We start from the raw sequence: 7,207 nt of genomic DNA on the forward strand, positions 1-7,207 counted from the left end.
AATTGCTTGCCACCAAGAAAACTGGCCAGCTGGAAGAGGTATCATATAAATGATCTGGTACCTCATGGAACGTTTTGCTTTCCAGCTGGTTGTTATAAGGATTTATTTACACAGATGTGGCAGGAATCGCAGTAGGGCTGTACAGTTTCAACAGCTTGAGCTCAAGAGAAAAAGTGCTTTGTTAGTAGGTAACAAACAGATGCTCTGAAAGCACAATGTACCAGGTCATTTCCTTCAAAAATCACTGCAAGATTAAACACAGAAACACAAGTGAGAAAAATACATTGAATGTGCAGTCTCATGACTTGGGTTTTAATCTTTTCTCCCGCATCGTAGTTGGGTGAGCTTTGGCAAGTGGCCTCCCTGCTCTGTGCCTCAGTTTTGTTGTCTGTAGAGTGGGGATAATGGTAATACCACCGACCTATGTCCCAGAGTGGCTGTGAGGGTTCTGTGAGAGGCAGGATGGCAGCAGGCCCACAGGACTTTATTTGGTTGACTCCTTTGTTAACATCTACCAGGGCAGGGAGTCCCAGGACATTTGGGCAAGAAATAAAGAGTCAGTACCAAGTAGACCTCTAGGAATAGTGACCAATTTTCAGTCTCCCAGGAAAGTTGCTGAAAGAAGAGACTTTGCTATAAGAGAATAAGAGAAAAATGCTGAAACCAAGTTGCTGTATTTATTGGGGCTGTTTCCTCAATCAACTGTCCCCTCAATTCCAAGATCTCAGACATGGTCCTGGATCCTACCCTGTGAGTAGAGTGAGTGAGAAGCATTAGAGACACGGAAGCTGAGCATCACTTGGACACAGAGAGCAGGGGGCTGGTGGGATCAGAGGCCAGAAGTGAAAGCAGGAAGCACCCTAAGCCACTATTGTCAGGAGAGCTTGGATTTTAGCCTGAGGACATCAGGAAGCTACTGGAGGGTTATAGTTAGGGAGTGATGCGAGCAGATCTGTGTTTTTAAAGGAACCCTCTGGCTACTGCCACAGGGTGGGTGATCAGGGACAGGTGTAGGAGTGGGAGCAACCAGGAGGCTAACCCAGTGGTCTAGGCAAGATATGGCGGTGACCTGGATTTGGTGATGCCCCCAGGAAGTGGATAGAAGACAATGACAGTCAAGACACGAGCAGAAAAGAAGGGAGAGTCAAGGATGACTCCAAGTTTTGGATTTAGGCAAAGGCAGAAAGTAAGACATTTGCAGAGATATTTGAAGGTATCTTTGCCACACTCTCACCCTACACTGAGCTCCAACAGTCCAACTGCCAGCGCCTCAGAGTGGTTTTGACTCACAGTGATCTCAGAAGGTCAGCTGAAAAGGGATAGGAGGACCTTTAAGCCAGTGTCAAGGTCCACAGAGGTGAAGCTTTGTTTCTGCTAAACTCAGCAACCATCACCAACCACATCCAACTTGTTCATCCTAGTCCATCTCTCCACCACTGATTTTATAAATCAAAATCACTTTGGAGTTGATGCTAAGAAAAATTATTTTTTATATTCAGGTTTTAGTGTCCAGAAGCCCATTTTAACTATCAAATTGTTTATCTCTAACTCACTGCTTCTCACTTCATGAGAGTTTCTTAGTAAAAATAATGTTTGCAGGCTGAACTATTTTGCTATGGCCTTGAGCAGCCACTCTGTGGTGGATGGGCTCAGCTGGGATGGTTGTACTGTTGCTTCTGGGTCTTGCTGGGAAGGTAAGGTGGTAACCAAGTGCACCATCTACTTAGGTGTCTGCATCACACCTCTCCAGAGAGAGAGGTGGAGACATGAGTTTTCCTTCCACACACAACTCTCTCCCCTTATCCCACTACAGCTCCAAGTTCTGTGCTATTGCAAAATAAATGGTCACAGTTGCCAGGAACAAGCTGTCCCTGTTACAGCCTGAATTGTGTCCCCCAAATTCATATGGTGAGATCCTAACACTTGCCACTTCAGAATGGGACTATATTTGGATATAGGGTTTTTAAAGATGTGATTAAGTTAAAATGAGGTCATTAGGGTGGGCCCTTACCCAATCTGACTGGTGTCTTTATAAGAAAAAATTTGAGCACAGACATATTCGGAAGGTGAGGACACAGGAGAAGCCAGCTGTCTAGGAGCCAAAGAGAGAGGACTCAGAGGAAACCAGCCCTGCCAACACCTTGGTCTTGAACTTCTATCCTATAGGACTGTGAGAAATGAATCTCTGTGGTTTAAGCCCCCCTAGTCTGTGGTACTTTGTTATGGCAGCCCTAACATGAGTACATGAATACAGCCCCAAAGCCAGCTCTCTCAGAACTGCAGCTCCACGGACAGAAGGAAGACTATGTGACACTGACATTGGCTTTGAATAAAAAAAATTTGTTTTTGAGAAAAAGAACACTTTAGAATGAAAAGTGCCAACATAACCATTTTTCTTATACAGCTGACTAGCAAAATGCACACACACACACTGGTGGGGGCAGAAGATTTTTTCTTAACTCTAACTCCTCTTTGTGATTATATAAACAGTGAACATTCCACTGGGGGAAATTTAGAAAGTGCAGAAAAGCACAAAGAAAAAAACAAGTCACCTGTTATCCTCCCACACTTTTGTATCTGTTTCTTCTATCTTCTCTTTCTCTCTCTCCCCACTCCTTTCTCTCTTGCTTACTTCTGTTTTTGTCTACCTATTTAAAAAAATACAGTTTGGACTAATTTTGGCAAATTGCCTTTTCACTTAATACTGAAATATGAACACTTTCTCCTCCATTATTAAAAATTCATCTCAAACAGTTTCAATGGCTGCCCAGAATCTTCCTTCTGTGATCTATATTGCCACAACCGACTCCCAGTTCCCTGCTGCCGGCCATTCGCGTAGTTTCCTATTGTTAACTAATATAAATACTGCTGTGATACACATCCTTGTAGATCAATCTTTGTATGTATTTTGGGTTATTTCCTCAGGGCAAATGTCCTAGAAGTGAAATTACTAGCTCCTTATATTTTGAAAGAGGAAACTTTTTAAAAGCCTTTAAAACTTTCTAGTAGGTTATACCACTTTCAAGGGTACAACAATTTCTCATCACATATATTAAAAGATTCCCAGGGTTTCTGTTATAATTTTAGACATCTTCCAAAAATAAAAAGAAACAAACAAAATAAAACCAAAGTTACCTGTCTATAGTCAATACAAGAAAGTGACAGCCATCCCTGGATAAAATGAAGTTGCCCTTCAGGTGAGAGCCTGGTTACTTAAGAAAGGAAGGAAAGGAGGTGGCCTGGCTGTTTTCTCAGCATTCTGTGGAGTGGACACCCATCTTACAGATGATGAAATGGAGGCACAAAGGGGTAGAGTCACCCACGTGCCCAAGTCATGCAAAGCTTGAGAAGGAAACAGTCAGGATTGAAATTCAATTTTGCCTGACTCCAAAGACCAAGGGCCTGGCCGTTATTCCAGAGGGTCTGTGAGTGCTGGTCTTCACACAGGAACAAACTGCTGAGTAGGGCAGCCGCAGGACGGCTCCCAGATCCAGCCCTGGTGTCCTGTTCTGCTTTCCCATCTTGCCAGCAACATGAGATACTGGGTGTGCAGGACCAGGAAGATGCAAAGCTGGTGTGTACCCCAAGGGAGCACGAGCTGGTGCAGCCCACCTGACCCTCACCAGGTGATGGCCAACATGCCCACCTGGCCATTTGCTCATCTGGAACACAAACCCTCATCACTGTGTTGACCCCACTAGAATAGCCACAGCTGTGTAACAGCCCAGACAAAGATGCACTAATGAGGCTGTGTCAGAGAAAACATGTATACAGATAAAAGCAGGAGGGAGAGCAAAAATACCCCAAACATGCCACGGCAGGGAAGTGAAATTATGAATACATTGTTTTATCCATTGTCCAGTCTTTTACAAATGTAATGTTGTTTCTGCAGGGATGTGGTAGCAAAATAAGGTCTTTGAAGTCAAATGGACTGGGTTCCAGTCCTGCGCCTGAATGGTCAAGTGACTTTGGGCAAGTCACTTCACTTCTCTGAGCCTCAGTCTCCTTGCCTGCACAATGGGGATAACCATCGCATCTTGTTCTCAGGATGAACCTATGTAAGAGGTGATCCTCAGTACTGTGCCTGGCACATGGTAGGACACGGCAAATACCAGTTCTCATGCAAATTAGCACTTCACTAAGCCCCAGGCATGAACAAGGAGACAAGGCCCTGCCTTGGGAGGAGTTGAGTGTGGGGAGGAAGAGACAAGGCTATTGAGGTCATGAGCAGTGCAACAGAAGTGAAAGATCAAGTCCACATTATTTTCAGAAAATTATCATGCTTTCGGTCTTTAGCTCATGATGGCAGCAAAACTGGAGGAGGAGGCATGCCTCACCCCTGCCAGCTCTTTAGTCTCTCCCCAGCATCATCTTTTGCTTTTCTATCAAAAGGTACCCACGCCCCAGTTCCCAGAGCCCTGCTCTCTTCTGGGGCCAATCTGGTCAGATCACTTCTACAACACACATGTATGACCATGGGTTTCTAGACCACCCCAGAGAGCACTTGAGAAAACAACCATGAAAGAAACATGTGCTTATTACATAAAACTTAGAAAACACAGAAAACCCAAATCGCCCATAATCTCTAAACTTAGAAGTAACCACAGTTGACCTATAGATGATATTTTGATGGAAGCTTTCAAGGTTCCTTCCCCATCCTCTTCCAAGGAGCGACACGCATGGTGGTGATTTGGGCATTGTGACAGGTCCACGGGGAGGGGCTGTTGGGTGGGGCAGGCTCTCTCTTGTCAAACTTTGGAGCAGCGGCTAATTCAGCCTAGGAAGGAAGCCAGTTCCACACCCACCCACCTGCAAGGCTGTCAGGGAAGTGCCACCCCAGAGCCACTGGCAGGGGATCTACTGGCCCATTCCAGAGAACTCCCAGGTAGTCCCCCCAGGATAAAGAGGCTGTGTCTCCTAAGACTTGTTTGTAAACAGATGGTTCAGAACCTCAAGCTTGTTTTCCCAGGGACACTATGATGACGAGGGTTTCAGGCTAGCCCACAGTGGCCCCATTAACCCAAGACAGGGGCCAAAGACGGTGCTCCTAGGGTCAGCTCAATGCAAAAGGCCACTGAGCTCCAAGGACCTCTGTAGGCTCCCAGGCCCCACCCAGGCTCCCCCTTCTCAAGGCTTCAAGTCAAAAACACCCCTCAGTGGACTGACCTCAGGGAGATAGTAATTGAAAAACCATCTGATGGCGTTAAAAGATGCTGACGTGTGGATGACAGATATGACAGCCCAGAGCCCACACAGGAATATTGCTCTTTATCTCAAAAGGACATTTAGTAAGCCAAGCACACTTCTCTTTTGGTAGAATATCACACCAAGGTAAAGTGGCAATGCGTAGGCTCTGTGAGGACTGGGGAGGCGGTCACCCGCTGGAAATAAGCCCAAACTGCAGCTTTCAGACCTGCTTCTGCCTTTACTCCTCCTCTACTAATAGCAGGAGTTTTTGAAAGCCACTGCTGAGGGCTTCAGTGTTAGGAAGTGGGCTAGGGAGGCTGGGCATTGGACAATGGGGGTGGAATGGGGGTGGATGATTGTGCAGAGAGGCGGTTTGTAAACTGGGCGTTTCTAAATCAAGGCAGCCAGAAGCTCTGGATGCACACAGATGCGAGTGGGCTTCTATGGGTGCCCCCAGGTGAACCAGGACCCATGGCTCTCACACTCACCGTCTCCTTTGGGGTTCACGGTCCACGCTCTAAGTGCAGGGAACCCTAAGAGAAAACGAGATCAGAAAAGCACGTTAAGGTGGCTTGTATTTTCTGAGTCACAAACTGGGGGCCAGGGATTCAGATCTGACTGAAACAGTTTTAAATGTACTGTTTGAGCCAATCCTAGTACAGAAACCGGAGGATTTCATGCAAAAGTCAGGCTTTCTGGCTCCGCTGGGGAGGACTGAATCTCTGGGCCAGGTGCCAGCAGGATGGGCTCCCCTCTGCTCTGGTGTCTGATGCTGCGACCTGCAAAGCTTAGTTGTGCCTCCTCCCTGGAGACAAATCTCCCAGGCTTGGCTGGGCATCCTCCCCTCTCCCCTCCCTTTGCTGGATCCAGACACACAAACTGGGAACTCTGGAGGAAGACAGCTGGGCTTGTCTCTTAGAGAAACCAAGGGTGAGAAGGTAAAGTCAGGCTCTGGACAAAGTCTGGGGTTGGGGCCCTTTCCAATATCCCTGGCCTGTGGCTCTGGGGACTGAATCAGTCAGGGACTTGGGGGCATCCCTGTCATTTGAGGAGGGTTTAAGGAAAGAACTCTACAAAGGTGTGGCAGGAGTAGGGAAACCCGGAAGGATGGTGTGGCTCCTGGGACAAGCGAAAGCAGGGGGATTCCTTTCCTGCACTCCTAGTCCTGAAGGAGATGGGAGGACGGGGCAGCTTCCAGAGAGGGCTGTGCAGAGCAGATGCTTGATGGGAGCTGTCACCTGTGATCAAAGTATGCAGCCAGCCCAAGGGACCCTAACCCTGAGGGAGGGAGTTGGGAGGCTACACACTCTAACTTCTCTCCTGGTCACTCTGTATCTCGCCAGAGCTCCTCAATGGCCAAACCTAACAGGAAGCCAGAGGGAGAGGAAGCCCATTGGTGCAGCCCTTACCAGCCACCTCCCTGGACACACAGCAGGCAGGATACCAGTGCTGAGCAGATCCTGAGGGGCAAATGGCAGGCATCTGGCACCATGGCCCTGCCTCCCTGTGTCCTACTCACTCATAGGGTTCACACCCTCAGGCCCCAATCCAGGGCTAACCAGGTCCTACAAAGTGTCTGAAGGCTCCATTCTACCTCACTGTCAATGAGTTGGCACTGAGCACTTGGTGCCGAGCCCTCCTGAGCCCCGCTGTGCTGCTCAGCTGGCCTGAACCTGAGCTTTTGCTCTGTCCTCTGGCGCCCCGCCCTTGCTACCCTCACCTCAGCACCTGGAGCTTGCTGGGCCCTGATCCTCCCTGCCCCCTCCCTCCAGCCTGTTCTCTTCTACTGCACACCCTTCAAATTCCTACCACTGTTGAGCCAGCCTGTCCCCTTCCCAGAAAAACAGCCCATCCCAGAGTTCACAGTGATCCAGGAGCCCAGTTGCAGGGAACCCACAGCCACGAGGCCAACACAGAGCAGTCACGGGGCCAGCTCTGGAGCCCTAGAGCTCCCTGCCCCAAATCTTTTCTGGGAAAAACATGAGCCCGACAACAGGCAGCCAAATGCAGGGTTTCTTGG

This window comes from Rhinopithecus roxellana, chromosome 1, assembly GCF_007565055.1.
Source record: "Rhinopithecus roxellana isolate Shanxi Qingling chromosome 1, ASM756505v1, whole genome shotgun sequence".
NCBI lineage: Eukaryota > Metazoa > Chordata > Mammalia > Primates > Cercopithecidae > Rhinopithecus > Rhinopithecus roxellana.